Source organism: Bombina bombina, chromosome 2 (genome assembly GCF_027579735.1).
Source record: "Bombina bombina isolate aBomBom1 chromosome 2, aBomBom1.pri, whole genome shotgun sequence".
NCBI classification, from domain to species: Eukaryota; Metazoa; Chordata; class Amphibia; order Anura; family Bombinatoridae; genus Bombina; species Bombina bombina.
Genome location: NC_069500.1, coordinates 539220005 through 539239368, shown reverse-complemented (window position 1 = coordinate 539239368; position 19364 = coordinate 539220005).

The following is a 19364-nucleotide window of genomic DNA, read 5'->3' as shown; positions in this document are numbered from 1 at the left end:
CCACTCCCGGACCCCGCCGCCACCTACATTATACCTAGTAACCCCTATCCTGCCCCCCCTATACCGCCGCCACCTATAATAAATTTATTAACCCCTATCCTGCAGATCCCGGACCTCGCCGCAACTAAATAAATAGTTTAACCCCTAAACCGCCGCTCCCGGACCCCGCCGCAACCTATCTTAAACTTATTAACCCCTAATCTGCCCCCCTACAACGTCACCACCTATAATAAATTTATTAACCCGTATCCTGCCCCCCCTACACCGCCGCCACTGTAATAAATGTATTAACCCCTAAACCTAAGTCTAACCCTAACACCCCCCTAACTTAAATATTAATTAAATAAATCTAAATAATATTTCTATTATTAACTAATTTTATCCTATTTAAAACTAAATACTTACCTTTAAAATAAACCCTAATATAGCTACAATATAAATAATAATTATATTGTAGCTATCTTAGGATTTATTTTTATTTTACAGGCAACATTCAATTTATTTTAACTAGGAACAATAGCTATTAAATAGTTATTAACTATTTAATACCTACCTAGTTAAAATAAAGATAAATTAACCTGTAAAATAAAAACTAGCCTAAGTTACAATTACACCTAACACTACACTATACTTTAATAAATTATTCCTATTTAAAACTAAATACTTACCTGTAAAATAAACCCTAAGATAGCTACAATGTAATTAATAATTACATTGTAGCTATTGTAGGATTTATATTTATTTTACAGGTAACTTTGTATTTATTTTAGCTAGTTAGAATATTTATTAAAAAGTTATTAACTATTTAATAACTACCTAGCTAAAAGAAATACAAAATTACCTGTAAAATAAATCCTAACCTAAGTTACAATTAAACCTAACACTACACTATCATTAAATTAGTTAAATAAATTAGCTACAAATAACTACAATTAAATTCAATTAAATAAACTAACTAAAGTACAAAAAATAAAAAAATCTAAGTTACAAAAAATAAAAAAAATAAGTTACAAACATTTCAAAAATATTACAACAATTTTAAGCTACTTACACCTAATCTAATCCCCCTAATAAAATAAAAAAGCCCCCCAAAATAAAAAAATTCCCTACCCTATTCTACATTAAAAAGTTACCAGCTCTATTAGCTTACCAGCCCTTAAAGGGGCCTTTTGCGGGGCATGCCCCAAAGAAAACAGCTCTTTTGCCTGTAAAAAAAATACAACCCCCCCAGCATTAAAATCCACCACCCACATACCCCTAATCTAACCCAAACCCCCCTTAAATAAACCTAACACTACCCCACTGAAGACCATCCTACCTTGAGCCGTCTTCAGCCAGCCAACCACCGATGGAACCGAAGAGGAGATCCGGAGTGGCAGAAGTCATCATCCAAGGGGCGCTGAAGAAGTCTTCCATCCGATTGAAGTCAACATCCAGGTGGCGCTGAAGAGGTCTTCCATCCGATTGAAGTCTTCATCCAAGCGGCGTCTTCAATCTTCATCCATCCGGAGTGGAGCGGAGCCATCTTCAGACGAGCCGACGCGGAGCCATCCTCTTCTTCCCAACGACTAACGACGAATGAAGGTTCCTTTAAGGGACGTCATCCAAGATGGCGTCCCTTCAATTCCGATTGGCTGATCAGCCAATAGAATGCAAGCTCAATCTGATTGGCTGATTGGATCAGCCAATCGGATTGAACTTTAATCTGATTTGCTGATTCAATCAGCCAATCAGATTTTTCCTACCTTAATTCCGATTGGCTGATAGAATCCTATCAGCCAATCGGAATTGAAGGGACGCCATCTTGGATGATGGATGGAAGACCTCTTCAGCGCCACCTGGATGTTGACTTCAATCGGATGGAAAACTTCTTCAGTGCCCCTTGGATGATGACTTCTGCCGCTCCGGATCTCCTCTTCGGTTCCATCGGTGGTCGGCTGGCTGAAGACGGCTCAAGGTAGGATGATCTTCAGGGGGGTAGTGTTAGGTTTATTTAGGGGGGTTTGGGTTAGATTAGGGGTATGTGGGTGGTGGGTTTTAATGTTGGGGGGGTTGTATTTTTATTTTACAGGCAAAAGAGCTGTTTTCTTTGGGGCATGCCTCGCAAAAGGCCCCCTTAAGGGCTGGTAAGGTAATAGAGCTGGTAACTTTTTAATGTAGAATAGGGTAGGGAATTTTTTTATTTTGGGGGGCTTTGTTATTTTAATAGGGGGCTTAGATTAGGTGTAAGTAGCTTAAAATTGTTGTAATATTTTTTAAATGTTTGTAACTTATTTTTTTTATTTTTTGTAACTTAGCTTTTTTTATTTTTTGTACTTTAGTTAGTTTATTTAATTGAATTTAATTGTAGTTATTTGTAGCTAATTTATTTAACTAATTTAATGATAGTGTACAGGGAGTGCAGAATTATTAGGCAAATGAGTATTTTGACCACATCATCCTCTTTATGCATGTTGTCTTACTCTAAGCTGTATAGGCTCGAAAGCCTACTACCAATTAAGCATATTAGGTGATGTGCATCTCTGTAATGAGAAGGGGTGTGGTCTAATGACATCAACACCCTATATCAGGTGTGCATAATTATTAGGCAACTTCCTTTCCTTTGGCAAAATGGGTCAAAAGAAGGACTTGACAGGCTCAGAAAAGTCAAAAATAGTGAGATATCTTGCAGAGGGATGCAGCACTCTTAAAATTGCAAAGCTTCTGAAGCGTGATCATCGAACAATCAAGCGTTTCATTCAAAATAGTCAACAGGGTCGCAAGAAGCGTGTGGAAAAACCAAGGCGCAAAATAACTGCCCATGAACTGAGAAAAGTCAAGCGTGCAGCTGCCAAGATGCCACTTGCCACCAGTTTGGCCATATTTCAGAGCTGCAACATCACTGGAGTGCCCAAAAGCACAAGGTGTGCAATACTCAGAGACATGACCAAGGTAAGAAAGGCTGAAAGACGACCACCACTGAACAAGACACACAAGCTGAAACGTCAAGACTGGGCCAAGAAATATCTCAAGACTGATTTTTCTAAGGTTTTATGGACTGATGAAATGAGAGTGAGTCTTGATGGGCTAGATGGATGGGCCAGTGGCTGGATTGGTAAAGGGCAGAGAGCTCCAGTCCGACTCAGACGCCAGCAAGGTGGAGGTGGAGTACTGGTTTGGGCTGGTATCATCAAAGATGAGCTTGTGGGGCCTTTTTGGGTTGAGGATGGAGTCAAGCTCAACTCCCAGTCCTACTGCCAGTTTCTGGAAGACACCTTCTTCAAGCAGTGGTACAGGAAGAAGTTTGCATCCTTCAAGAAAAACATGATTTTCATGCAGGACAATGCTCCATCACACGCGTCCAAGTACTCCACATCGTGGCTGGCAAGAAAGGGTATAAAAGAAGAAAATCTAATGACATGGCCTCCTTGTTCACCTGATCTGACCCCCATTGAGAACCTGTGGTCCATCATCAAATGTGAGATTTACAAGGAGGGAAAACAGTACACCTCTCTGAACAGTGTCTGGGAGGCTGTGGTTGCTGCTGCACGCAATGTTGATGGTGAACAGATCAAAACACTGACAGAATCCATAGATGGCAGGCTTTTGAGTGTCCTTGCAAAGAAAGGTGGCTATATTGGTCACTGATTTGTTTTTGTTTTGTTTTTGAATGTCAGAAATGTATATTTGTGAATGTTGAGATGTTATATTGGTTTTCCTGGTAAAAATAAATAATTGAAATGGGTATATATTTGTTTTTTGTTAAGTTGCCTAATAATTATGCACAGTAATAGTCACCTGCACACACAGATATCCCCCTAAAATAGCTATAACTAAAAACAAACTAAAAACTACTTCCAAAACTATTCAGCTTTGATATTAATTAGTTTTTTGGGTTCATTGAGAACATGGTTGTTGTTCAATAATAAAATTTATCCTCAAAAATACAACTTGCCAAATAATTCTGCACTCCCTGTAGTGTTAGGTTTAATTGTAACTTTTTATTTTACAGGTTAATTTCTCTTTATTTTAACTAGGTAGGTATTCAATAGTTAATAACTATTTAATAGCTATTGTACCTAGTTAAAATAAATTGAAAGTTGCCTGTAAAATAAAAATAAATTCTAAGATAGCTACAATATAATTATTATTTATATTGTAGCTATATTAGGGTTTATTTTAAATTTAAGTATTTAGTTTTAAATAGGATTAATTTAGTTAATAAGAGAAATATTATTTAGATTTATTTAATTAATATTTAAGGGTGTTAGGGTTAGTGTTAGACTTAGGTTTAGGGGTTAATAATTTTATTACAGTGGCGGCGGTGTAGGGGGGCAGGATAGGGGTTAATAAATTTATTATAGGTGGCGGCGGTGTAGGGGGGGCAGATTAGGGGTTAATAAGTTTAAGATAGGTGGCGGCGGGGTCCGGGAGCAGAGGTTTAGGGGTTAAACAATTTATTTATTTGCAGCGGGGTCCGGGATAGGCAGGATAGGGGTTAATAACTTTATTATAGGTGGCGACGGTATAGGGGGGCAGCGGTTTAGGGGTTAATACATATATTATAGTTGAGGCGGGGACCGGGAGCGCCGATTTAGGGGTTAACATATTTATTATAGTGGCGGTGGGCTCTGGGAGCGGCAGTTTAGGGGTTAATCAGTTTATTAGAGTGGCGGTGGGCTCCGGGAGCGGCAGTTTAGGGGGTAATACATTTATTTAGTTGCGGCGGTGTAGGGGGGGACAGATTAGAGGTGTTTAGACTCGGGGTACATGTTAGGGTGTTAGGTGTAGATAGCTCCCCTAGGAATCAATGGGATGTCTGGCAGCAGCGAACATGAACTTTCGCTATGATCAGACTCCCATTGATTTCTATGGGATCCGCCGCCTCCAGGGCGGCGGTTTGAAAACCAGGTACGCTGGGCCGGAAAAGTGCCGAGGGTACCTGCTAGTTTTTTGATAACTAGCAAAAGTAGTCAGATTGTGCCGAACTTGTGTGCGGAACATCTGTAGTGACGTAAGAATCGTTCTGTGTTGGACTGAGTCCTGCGGATCGAAGCTTACGTCACTAGATTCTACTTTTGCCGGTGTCTAGGGCTTGATAACTAAGGTGAATCAGCCTCGCCACAAATACGCTGCAAAATTCCAGCATATTTGAGGTTGACGGCTTGATAACTAGGGGCCTTAGAGTACAGTTTGCATGCCCCTGTAGCTGATGCAAGCAGTTATGGCACTAACTAAAGGATGGATAAAGCTTTGCCGTGAGTTGTCCAAATGAATAAATCTTTTGGCGGTTAGTATAATTTTTGGGCATATCCCAGTTTACTCCTTGGTTGTCGATAAGAATGCTTTCAAAAATAGAAACGTTAATAGTTTTTTTTTTTATCAATTAACAAAATACAAAGTGAGTGAACAGAAGAAAAATCTAAACCAAATCAATATTTGGTGTGATCACCCTTTGTCATGAAAACAGTATCAATTCTTCTGAGTACACTTGCACACAGTTTTTTAATGAACTTGCAGGTAGATTTTTCCAAACATCTTCTGTGCACTTAGGCAGCCTCAGTAGCTTCATGTAATCCCAGAAAGACTTGATGATGTTGAGATTAGGGCACTGTGGGGGCCATTCCATCACTTCCACGACTCCTTGTTCTTCTTTGTACTGAAAATTATTTTGGCTGTATGTTTGGAGTCAATGTCATGCTGCAGAATAAATTTGGGTCCAATCAGATGGCTCCCTGGTGGTATTGCATGATAGATACAAATCTGCCTGTACTTCTCAGCATTGAGGAGATCAATAGTTCTGTTCAAATCCCCAACTCAATTTGCAGAAATGCAAAAACTTGGTACCTCCACCATGCTTCACTGTTGCCTGCAGACACTCATTCTTGTTCTGCTCTTTAGCCTTTTAGCTAATAAACTGCCTTACGCTACAACCAAATATTTCAAATTTTCAATATTACAAAGTCTAGAGCACCTACTGGCATTATTGTGCACACAGTTCCTTGGTTTGTATGCAGTTTAGTCGCTTAGCCTTGTTTCCACATCAGAGGTATGTCTTTTTGGCTGCAAGTCTTCCACAAAGACCACTTCTGACCAGACGTCTCCATACAGTATATTCATATTGTGTGGCTTTATGAAATTGTGTGTGTATCTATCTATCTATCTATCTATCTATCTATCTATCTATCTATCTAGTAGTTTAGCAGACACACACCATGCTGTCTGCCCATGCACTGCCCGGTTTGTTGGCAGAGCTGTGCCTGCCCAGCTCAGGCCCCACGCACCTCTCGAATGGGCAGCAGCCTGTACCTCCCCAAAAGTCCTGGGTTACTAAAGCTGCATTAATTACTAAAGTTACTAAAGCTGTATTAGTGAGGCAAAAGGCGACACAGTAGAATCATGTCAACCAAGTAGCTGCTACCAATGCAGAGCAGTAATGAGGGATCTGAAACTCCATAAAGGTGAATAGATTTACTCCATTATTTCCTATTTGTTATTTCTATTGTGTTTTGCTTTAACTATCAAATGCAACATTTCAAAGTGAGTGGGTTTTCTGTACCTGGGCCACCGGGTTGTGCTTGTCCCCGGGCCAAATTTTGCCTGTCCTCCCCTGGCTTCTCATGTGTAGTATGTGAAGTAAATACAATTCTTAACCGTTTTATTTTCAACGTGAAGTATGTTTAATGATGTAGCAGGAGATTTCAAAGAGAAAAAAGAGAAAAATATGTATATATCCTGTGGATTATTTAGAAGTTTTTTTCAGTATCTATAATAGTTTTTAATTATTTTTATGTAATATTTCAATAACGCAATGTAAGATTAGTAAATCTTCAAATGTGCTTCTCCGATATTTTCTATTCCTATGTTCTTCACACAGAAAATAGTGTAAATAGTAATATATATATATATATATATATTTATATTTATATATATATATACAGTATATATATATATATTATATGTATGTATATATGTAGAATAGCTATATATATATATATATATATATATATATATATATATATATATATATATAGTAATAGATATACAGATATATATAGAAATATATTTTTACAATAAAAATTACATTATCCTGTATGTGAAGAACATTAGAATGTTAAATATATATACACGTACACACACATATTAAGACATGTATATGTATGTGTGTATATATATATATATGTATATATATATATATATATATATATATATATATATATATACACACATATATATATACACACATTATTGCCCTTTGCCGTCATACACCTTGTCATATACCATATCCTTTCAACTTTTTTTCTTAATATTTATATGAATATTTTTTATCAGATAGTGTTTATGAGTGTTACTGTAAAAAAAATTTAACGCACCTCCCTTTACACAAGGGTTTACCAATGAGCGCAAAATGTGATTTTGCTCTCGTGATCGCATTTACTTTCAACTTGTAATATGCATGCTATTTCCGACACATGCACAAAGCCGATTTTGCTCATGTTCAACAGTTAAAGGGACATTCCAGTCAAAATATAAATGCACATAGATTAATTACATCTTTAAATAGAAACATATTTGCAATATACATGTATTGGCAAAAATGCTTCTAGTAAAAGTTATTACTGTTTAAGTGTTAACATTTTTCTCTGCACGTGCATGTGAAGCATAGCTAGATATTGTCACTGCACACACATTTTAAATAATATACTGTAGCTGCTCAGATCATCAGTGGGGCTTGTATCATGTCAGCAATTAACAAATTGAGTCATTACCAGATGGTGCAATCACCTTAGGCTCTCTGAGCAAGTGCTGTGTTTAAAATGCTGGTGCACGGTGCATACTTAAATACACTTTTGAAACAGCTATAGCTTTTATTAGAAGCATTTTTGCTAATGCATGTATATTACAAAATTGCTTCTTTTCAATACCAAAATGCACCCATGTGGTTTTCTATTTTGGCTGGAATATCCCTTTAACGCAGCACTTTTAATCTAGCCATAGGCGTTGCTCATTGAGTGACTAGATTAGAAGGGACCTGATTAGATAGAACTCGTTTTGCCGCTACCTTAATTATTTATTTATTTGAGCCATTATGATTGTTTTCCCTAAATAAAAGTTGTCCCAATCCTTGTCTCTGTGTGTTTATTTGAGTGGGGCGTTGATGGATATGTTGAGTTAGTTCGATATGATAGGGCATTTAATCCCTTATGATATTTATGCTAAATTTGCATATTCTCTTTTCAGTAGATGTGGTTACATTACTGGTAATTTGGAGATGAATATAACAATTCTTAAACCCCTTAAATCTGTTATTTTTAATATTCTCTACATTTATAACTCTATCTAGTCTCTCATTTTCACATTTATTTTTGACTGGAAAATGTGCAGCAAGGGGTAGAGGACAGGCATAAAATGCTTTAAAGCTACTCTGTAACAGTGCCAAGTCAGAAATATTATTTAGTACCACCCTGCCAGCTATCTGGGTGTCCTGCTTTACACTTGGCCAACGCTACCACCTACTTAGTACAAACCCAAGTACCATAAAAAAGGAAAAATAGTCATTTCACTTTCATCACCCGCTGCTTCTGTAGTGGGAGGTGAAACATGTATTTATTATTTAAAAGTAGAGGCCTAAAGAAGAGACAGTTATTAAGGAATTTACCAGGAAGAAAAGGCCAGAATTTATTTAAAAGATGAAGATATTTGGGGTTGTTTTATTTATCTAAGGATGAAAAAAAAATTCTCAAAATGTGCTTATTGGCCTCCTCTGATTCAGCTAAATACAAACATGTACTGTATATATTTTATTTATTATTTTTGAAGATTTTAAAGGGACATGAAACCCACATTTTTTCTTTCGTGATTTAGAAAGAGCATGCCATTTTAAACAACTTTCTAATTTACTTCTAATATCTAATTTGCTTCATTCTCTTGATATCACTTGCTAAAAAGCATATCTAGATGTGCTCAGAAGCTGCTGATTGGTTGCTGCACATAGAGGCCTTGTGTGTTTGGCTCACACATGTGCATTGCTATTTTTTCAACAAAGGATATCTAAAGAAATGAGCAAATTAGATAATAGAAGTAAATTGGAAAGTTGTTTAAAATTGCATGCCCTATCTGAATCATGAAAGTTTAATTTTGACTAGACTGTCCCTTTAAAGTCTTTATCTGTAGCTATGTCTAAAATAATGCTATGGAGTAACTCTCATTTGGTTTCACAAGGTATATGCAATAAGGAAAAACAAATTATTTTTGCAAGCCTAGGGGGCGCCACAAGTTACACCAATGATGATATAATATGTACCAAATATACCAATTTAAAAGTTTAAAATGTATCTACATAGTACATAAAGTATAAATATCGATGTATCTGTACTCCATACAAAGTAAACATTTCAAAAACAATATATAACAGTTTCTACAGTGGAATATATTTGAATCCTTCAATATGACCAAGGATCCAACTCTCATTTATATCAGAACTGCCCACATTTTCAAAATTAACCCCCAAAACTATTCTATATTTTTAAGGGAGACAACCCAATGTATTGATCTAGGCCTTTTTGGGTATAGTTCATGTCACTATTGTGCCACCAAATGAGATAACCTTAAATAAAACAATTGTTAACTTTTTAACAAACTATGGCCTAGATTTGGAGTTTGGGGGTAGCCGTGAAAACCAGCGTTAGAGGCTCCTAATGCTGGTTTTAGGCTACCGCCGGTATTTGGAGTCAGTCAAAAAAGGGTCTAACGCTCACTTTTGAGCCGCGACTTTTCCATACCGCAGATCCCCTTACTTAAATTGCGTATCCTATCTTTTCAATGGGATCTTTCTAACTCCGGTATTTAGAGTCGTGTCTGAAGTGAGCGTTAGAATTCTAACGACAAAACTCCAGCCGCAGAAAAAAGTCAGTAGTTAAGAGCTTTCTGGGCTAACGCCGGTTCATAAAGCTCTTAACTACTGTGCTCTAAAGTACACTAACACCCATAAACTACCTATGCACCTCTAAACCGAGGCCCCCCCCACATCGCCGACACTCGTTTAAATTTTTTTAACCCCTAATCTGCCGACCGCCACCTACGTTATACTTATGTACCCCTAATCTGCTGCCCCTAACACCGCCGACCCCTATATTATATTTATTAACCCCTAACCTGCCCCCCACAACGTCAAAGCCAGCTACCTACAATAATTAACCCCTAATCTGCCGACCGCAAAGAGCCGCCACCTACATTATAGCTATGTACCCCTAATCTGCTGCCCCTAACACCGCCGACCCCTATATTATATTTATTAACCCCTAATCTGCCCCCCTCAATGTCGCCTCCACCTGCCTACACTTATTAACCCCTAATCTGCCGAGCGGACCGCACCGCTACTATAATAAAGTTATTAACCCCTAATCCGCCTCACTAACCCTATAATAAATAGTATTAACCCCTAATCTGCCCTCCCTAACATCGCCGACACCTAACTTCAATTATTAACCCCTAATCTGCCAACTGGAGCTCACCGCTATTCTAATAAATGTATTAACCCCTAAAGCTAAGTCTAACTCTAACACTAACACCCCCCTAAATTAAATATAATTTTAATCTAACAAAATTAATTAATTATTCCTATTTAAAGCTAAATACTTACCTGCAAAATAAATCCTAATATAGCTACAATATAAATTATATTTATATTATAGCTATTTTAGGATTAATATTTATTTTACAGGTAACTTTGTATTTATTTTAACCAGGTACAATAGCTATTAAATAGTTAAGAACTATTTAATAGCTAAAATAGTTAAAATAATTACAAATTTACCTGTAAAATAAATCCTAACCTAAGTTACAATTAAACCTAACACTACACTATCAATAAATTAATTAAATAAAATACCTATAATTATCTACAATTAAACCTAACACTACACTATCAATAAATAAATTAAATACAATTCCTACAAATAAATACAATGAAATAAACTAACTAAAGTACAAAAAATAAAAAAGAACTAAGTTACAAAAAATAAAAAAATATTTACAAACATTAGAAATATATAAAATGAACAAGAAATTTAGTGGTGTTAATACACTAAATACGTGATAATGACCATTGCTGAATCCAATTAATTAGGACCGGAACTTGTAAGTTCTTTCTCAGTAAAGTCCTAAGTAGCTCTGCAGATCAAAGTTTCCTTGGCTAAAGCTTAGAAAGAATAAAACGTATAATCCTTCTGACTTAAAAATACAAAAGTCCGTGTAGCACTTAGCACAGCACAGCAGCAACAGTTCTCGTATTTGTTTCAAGCTCAGCAGGTATGCACTCACCACTCCGGTCGTCTGGCGTGGATCCACTGTAAGCTGATATCCGATGTCCCTCTTCCTTTTTCTCACAGAAACAGCGTCCTTGCAGGGGCGGTGATCCGTTTCCTCATGCACGCTGTTTGTGGCGTACCACGTGACGAGGGATCAACCAATCCTAGGACGACCAGGGTCCTTCCTTGATGACGAGTCAGATGGGTGTTTCCGATGGGCGTATCAATCACGCCAGGCAAAAGCAGCAAGTGTGTGTATAACTCCTCGATAAGGGAACACACAAATAAATAAACTGCCAGATCCAATAGTCCTTATGTGGAGCACAGTATCAACATACTATGAACAGCATGTGAAGTCCCAAATCTGATATAGGGGGTGCATACCGCGTAGAGAGCTTAGAGATGTGAAAAATTAGGAGCAATAGTCCATAAAAGGCAGATAGTTGAGCTTCATATAAAGGAGTGGAATCCCCACTTTCCACTATAGATACAAAAAAATAATTCCAAAGTGAAGCAGCAGTTAAAAAGTTTAACAAATCCTTTATTCCTTTAAAACAATTCAAAGGCATACAGCAACATGGAGGTGATTCAAGCAAAAAAACTCTGACCGGTTTCGGTCGTATTGACCGTAATCATAGAATAACACCTGTTAGGGGGTGCTCCCTTTTATGCTAAACACTCCATATTCATTGGTTAAAAACATTAAGTGTACTGCTAATCACCTTAACCCTGTTCATACCAAATTCCCTTTAAACATGGATAGGGAATAATACAGGACAATATATACATTAATAGGTAAATACAACGTTTACAGACAATGAAGATAAAGAGCAAAGTGTGGAAAGTACAATCTAAGAGGATAGTACAAGAAGGCAGGATACAAGTATAAATATCTAAGACAATAGGACTGTGGAATTAGATAAGTTATTTAACTTTATAACAGAAACAGTTATACTAACAGACTCACCACAGTCCTTTAAGGTTTGATCATTATATATGGTAAAAACCAAACAGCAACGAAACTTTTGAGATAGTCTATCTACTTTCATAGTTAATAGAGGCAGAGAAAATATCTAACTGTCTCTTAGTATGTAGACAATTGACAAACAAAAATGAAAATGAAAATGAATATGAGAATGTACATAGACAAAGCAATAGAGAGGAGCAAATATTCAATTATTTTTAGACAAATCTAAAGTAATCAAACAGATAAACAGTAACCCTGTTGATAGATAACTAAAAACTCTATCGAAACGTACATTAAGAAGTAGAGTTTGCCACTAAACTACATGGAAATTACTGATTTATCTATGTGTTTAACCCTTATAGATCAATAATTAATGGATTTTAAACTCATTTACCAATTAGAGAAATCTCTTATGTTCACTAATCTAAAAAAGAAGTATTTCATATAAATTCCAGCTGCTTGTCTATTTATTTCTGCCAGTAGTTTATGATGTCATATTCTGAGTTGTACCCAAGTGGTAGTAAACATTGAGTTTTACAAAAATCCAATAGGTCTCTTGTTTGCACAATATAGATAACTTATCACCACCCCTGGGTGGTGTGGTAATCTGTTCTATAGCTTGCCATTTAAAAGAACTGACATCCTGATGGTGAAAATCAATAAAATGGGCAGAAAGCGCTGAACAAGGACGTTTTTTGGAAATATAAGAGAGATGTTCTCTTATTCGTTTGCCTACTTTTCTAGTAGTCCTACCTGTATATTGTTTTTTACAAATAGAGCACTCAATTATATAGATCACAAATGTACTTTTGCAATTGACACAGCCTTTAGTATTGAATTCTTCTCCTGTTACATGGGACTTAAATGGTTGAGAAACATTTATATGGTCACAAGAGGTGCAGACTCTCTTACCACACTTAAATGTGCCATTATGTTTCAACCAGGATGATCCTGATTGCTTGTCACTCCTTAGCATACTCGGGGCTAGAATGTTACCTAAGGTCACATTTCTTTTTGGGACAAACATACATCCCTGTTCAACTGTGTCTCTTAGCTCCTTATCCCCCCTTAGTATTGGCAAATTCTTTTTAATGGTTTTGCAAACATCATCATATTGAGATGAATATGAAGTGATAAACTTAAGTCTATGTTGTGAATCTGTGGATGTCCTTAACCTCAAAAAATGCTTTGTCTATGACTCTGGTTGGGTAACCCCTTTTTTGCATTCTCATTTTTAAATCCCTGCTCTCCACTCGAAACGCATTCTCATATGTGCAATTTCTCTTAGCCCGCAGGAATTGACTTTTCGCAATTCCTTTGAACACAGATTTTGGATGACAGCTGCGGGCATGTAAGAGACTATTGCCAGAGATGGGCTTCCGGTAGAGAGCGGAGATAATAATTCCTTCCTTAGCATCACCTGTGAGGGATATGTCAAGAAAATTGATACTCTTTTTTTGCCAGTCATGGGTGAATTGTAATCCCACCCTATTATCATTGAGGGTAGTAACAAACTCTTTGGCAGCTGTAGAGTCAGATGACCACACAATCAGTAGGTCATCAATGAACCTGACATATTTTACTATATGCTCACACGGGGCTATACTACCTCCATAGACGTGGCCCCTCTCCCACCAACCCATGTATAGGTTGGCATAGGAGGTGGCAAATTTAGCCCCCATAGCGGTGCCACGTCTCTGGAGGTAGTAAGTCCCCTGAAACATAAAAAAATTATGTTCCAATAAAAACCTCACAATTCTTACAATCAGATCTTTAGATTGAACTGGGAGGTCAGTGAGCATATCCAAGAAAAAACCCACGGCCTGCAAACCCTGGGTGTGAGGGATAGAGGAGTACAGGGACACGGCATTAATAGTGAGCCAACTGTACTCCTCCATCCAAGTCACTGACTCCAGGGTCTGCAGTGCATGGGAAGTGTCCCGTATATAGCTGGGTAACAAGGAAACCATGGGCTGTAAAAAATCATCTATCCATTTGGATAGTGGTTCCATTAAGGAACCTATACCAGCCACTATAGGCCTCCCCTTAACCTCATGTATACTTTTGTGAACCTTTGGGAGGTGGTGGAAGATGGGTGTCACTGGATCAGTGACCATACAATGGTTAGCTGTTTCCTGATCCATGAGACCCTCCTCCACCACCTCATCCAAAAGATGCGATAACTCTTTAGAGTATATCGCCGTTGGATTCCTAGGTAGAACAGTGTAAGTTTCCAAATCTCCAAGCTGTCTCAAAGCTTCATTCACATAGTCAAGCTTGTTCATGACTACTACACTCCCGCCTTTGTCGGACTGTCTAATCACAATCTATTCATTCTTTTGTAAATTAAGCAGTGCTTCTCTTTCCTTGATAGTCAGGTTAGAGGGTCTGGAGTGTGAGGAGTCACTAAGTTTAGTAAGATCTTCAATCACCCTCTCATGAAACACTTCCAGAATTTTACCTCTAGCCTGAGTAGGATAGAATTGTGATTTACTTTTAAGTCTAGATGTGGTCTTTTGGATCTGTGAGGAATCAGTTCCACCACTTTCCATCCTAAGATCTTCAAGTGTAACCAATGCACATGTATCTTCAAACGATGTGTGTTTGTTAGCATTAGTATTATGTGTAGGGGAAATCATTGCTTCTGGTATTTGGTGTGCTTTGTCTCCATAGAACTTTCTCAAAGTTAAATCTCTTATCAATTTATTCAGATCTAATATGGTCTGAAAGAGATTGAAATTTCTAGAAGGGACAAAGCCCAAACCCAAATTAAGAAGTCTGGTTTCAATTTCTGTAAGCTGGTATCTAGAAATATTGATCACAGTATTCATTGGTATTTTTTTATCTTGGAATTCTTCCTTCTGAGTGGATATCTCGGTTTCTCTGCTGTTTCCTTGATATTTTTTGTTGTTACTGCGGTGACGCCACCCCCTCCCCCCTGGAATTGTCTGGGGACCTCTTGAAAAACCAGGTAACTTTGTATTTATTTTAACCAGGTACAATAGCTATTAAATAGTTAAGAACTATTTAATAGCTAAAATAGTTAAAATAATTACAAATTTACCTGTAAAATAAATCCTAACCTAAGTTACAATTAAACCTAACACTACACTATCAATAAATTAATTAAATAAAATACCTACAATTACACCTAACACTACACTATCAATAAATAAATTAAATACAATTCCTACAAATAAATACAATGAAATAAACTAACTAAAGTACAAAAAATTAAAAAAATTAAGTTACAAAAAATAAAAAAATATTTACAAACATTAGAAATATATTACAACAATTTTAAACTAATTACACCTACTCTAAGCCCCCTAATAAAATAACAAAGCCCCCCCAAAATAAAAAAAATGCCCTACCCTATTCTAAATTACTAAAGTTCAAAGCTCTTTTACCTTACCAGCCCTGAACAGGGCCCTTTGCGGGGCATGCCCCAAGAAGTTCAGCACTTTTGCCTGTAAAAAAAAACATACAATACCCCCCCGCCAACATTACAACCCACCACCCACATGCGCTTAATCTAACCCAAACCCCCCTTAAATAAACCTAACACTAAGCCCCTGAAGATCTCCCTACCTTGAATCGTCTTCACCCAGCCGAGCCAAATTCTTCATCCAAGCGAAGCAAGAAGAGGTCCTCCATCCGGTAGAAGTCTTCATCCAAGCGGGGCAGAAGAGGTCTTCCATCCGATTGAAGTCTTCATCCAAGCGGGATCTTCTATCGTCATCCATCCGGAGCAGAGCGGCAGCATCCTGAAGACCTCCGACGCGGAACATCCATCCTGGCAGACGACTGAACGACGAATGACGGTTCCTTTAAATGACGTCATCCAAGATGGCGTCCCTCAAATTCCGATTGGCTGATAGGATTCTATCAGCCAATCGGAATTAAGGTAGGAATATTCTGATTGGCTGATGGAATCAGCCAATCAGAATCAAGTTCAATCCGATTGGCTGATCCAATCAGCCAATCAGATTGAGCTCGCATTCTATTGGCTGTTCCGATCAAGCAAAAGAGCTGAACTTCTTGGGGCATGCCCCGCAAAGGGCCCTGTTCAGGGCTGGTAAGGTAAAAGAGCTTTGAACTTTTGTAATTTAGAATAGGGTAGGGCATATTTTATTTTGGGGGGCTTTGTTATTTTATTAGGGGGCTTAGAGTAGGTGTAATTAGTTTAAAATTGTTGTAATATATTTCTAATGTTTGTAAATATTTTTTTATTTTTTGTAACTTATTTTTTTTTTATTTTTTGTACTTTAGTTAGTTTATTTCATTGTATTTATTTGTAGGAATTGTATTTAATTTATTTATTGATAGTGTAGTGTTAGGTGTAATTGTAGGTATTTTATTTAATTAATTTATTGATAGTGTAGTGTTAGGTTTAATTGTAACTTAGGTTAGGATTTATTTTACAGGTAAATTTGTAATTATTTTAACTATTTTAGCTATTAAATAGTTCTTAACTATTTAATAGCTATTGTACCTGGTTAAAATAAATACAAAGTTACCTGTAAAATAAATAATAATCCTAAAATAGCTATAATATAAATATAATTTATATTGTAGCTATATTAGGATTTATTTTACAGGTAAGTATTTAGCTTTAAATAGGAATAATTTATTTAATAAGAGTTAATTAATTTCGTTAGATTAAAATTATATTTAATTTAGGGGGGTGTTAGTGTTAGGGTTAGACTTAGCTTTAGGGGTTAATACATTTATTAGAATAGCGGTGAGCTCCTGTCGGCAGATTAGGGGTTAATAATTGAAGTTAGGTGTCGGCGATGTTAGGGAGGGCAGATTAGGGGTTAATACTATTTATTATAGGGTTAGTGAGGCGGATTAGGGGTTAATAACTTTATAATGATAGCGGTGCGGTCCGGTCGGCAGATTAGGAGTTAATTAGTGTAGGCAGGTGGAGGCGACGTTGTGGGGGGCAGATTAGGGGTTAATAAATATAATATAGGGGTCGGCGGTGTTAGGGGCAGCAGATTAGGGGTACATAGGGATAATGTAAGTAGCGACGGTTTATGGAGCGGCAGATTAGGGGTTAAAAATAATATACAGGGGTCATCGATAGCAGGGGCGGCAGAATAAGGTTAATAAGTGTAAGGTTAGGGGTGTTTAGACTCGGGGTACATGTTAGAGTGTTAGGTGCAGACGTAGGAAGTGTTTCCCCATAACAAACAATGGGGCTGCGTTAGGAGCTGAACGCGGCTTTTTTGCAGGTGTTAGGTTTTTTTTCAGCTCAAACAGCCCCATTGTTTCCTATGGGGGAATCGTGCACAAGCACGTTTTTGAGGCTGGCCGCGTCCGTAAGCAACTATGGTATGCAGTTGCGTTAAATATGCTCTACGCTCCTTTTTTGGAGCCTAACGCAGCCATTCTGTGGACTCTCAATACCAGAGTTATTTTAAAGGTGCGGCCAGAAAAAAGCCAGCGTTAGATACGCGGGTCGTTACCGACAAAACTCTATATCTAGCTGTATGTGTTTTGAACTGAAATTATTTACATACCACTTGTGTAGTTAGAACACAAATGGTTGTAAAAGTTTTTCTGGAATTCCCATTGTTCAGAAATAGCAGATATGAATGGCTTTGCCATTGGTTTTTGGTAATAAGAAGGCTGCTAAATGCAGCTGCACAGCACACTTCTGAAATTCCTGGCATAAAAGGGGTAAATCAGTTAGCTCTTAGGGGTAATATTTATTGTAGTACAGGGATTGCCCTCCCAGCAGACACCTGTCATGCCATGATTACTATATGATCCCTCCCAAACAGAAATCTTCCCTCCCAACTGGTAACCACCATTTTAGGTACTGAGAGACTGTCTGTCAGTACCCAATGTAGGGCCTTTTTAATATTTTTATTTTTCTGCAGTGTAGGGATCCCTCATCACTGTCCCCCCTCTCTGATCCCTCCCAAATAGCTCTCTAACCCTCCCTTCACCTACTGGTTACCTCCATCTTAGGTACTGGCAGGCAGTCTACCAGTACTTTGTTTAGGTTTTTTTAAAATGTATTTACTTAGTTGTTTTTTTTTCTAGAGTCAAGCTCCTCCCTCCCCCTTCCAAGCAGTCATCTTTCTGTATTGCAGGGACTCACTTCCCACCTCCTATCCATTGTAGGGAGCCATACATCTCTCTATCCTCCCGAGATTGTTTCCACACTGTAGGGAACTGAACCTCCCTCCCCCTTTCCCACAATAGGCCACCCACCCATCTCCTACTGTTGTGGCTCCTGCTGTCAAAACTGATGGCAACACTTGAACATGTGCCACAGCATTGGACATAGATACTACGTCAACACATTGCTCTGGGCAATAAACAGAAATTGAGATAGAGCACCTCCATCACTATGAACAAAAAAAATACCATGAACAGTACTCTGAACTTTAATAAATTAAACTGATACTGACAAACCACTTAAGAAACAAGAAAGCTTATCTTCTGAACTGATCTGTCTGATTATAAATATTGCCCACCAACATTTTTTTCATCACAAAACAACTGTAGCTATGAAAACTCAGATGAAAGAAAAGCTCAAAAATGCCAATGGGAAAACAACTAAGAAAAATTGTTTATCTTCAATCCTAACCATTGACCAGCTTGTAACACCAGAATACCCTAGTGGCTCCAACACTAGGTAGACAATAGTAGAAAATCCACCCTAATAATATCAGATGACTCCTCCCCATAAATTCAAGCTTAACCCTGTAATATGATGTCCATGTATTTTAATAATATCTTTACTAAAACCTGCTTGGATGGAATCGCTCGCAAAATGCAACAAATGTTTGCAGATATTTTTGCATCTGGGTTGATTTCTCTGCTGCCACTGAAAGTTAGAAGTATCAGCTGTAGAATGATGTATCCTAGTAATATGCATCGTTCTATAATCCACTTTCAGTCTCAAACACCTTAGGACCAGAGAGATTTATAACAGGTGGTAAAGACGCCAAATAAATCACCCTCATATTATAAGACAGGCAACATTATTATTATTATTTATTTATAAAGCGTCAACAGATTCCGCAGCGCTGTCCATGAGTACAAAGATAAAAGTACAGTACAATACAATATAAAAGACACCAGACAAA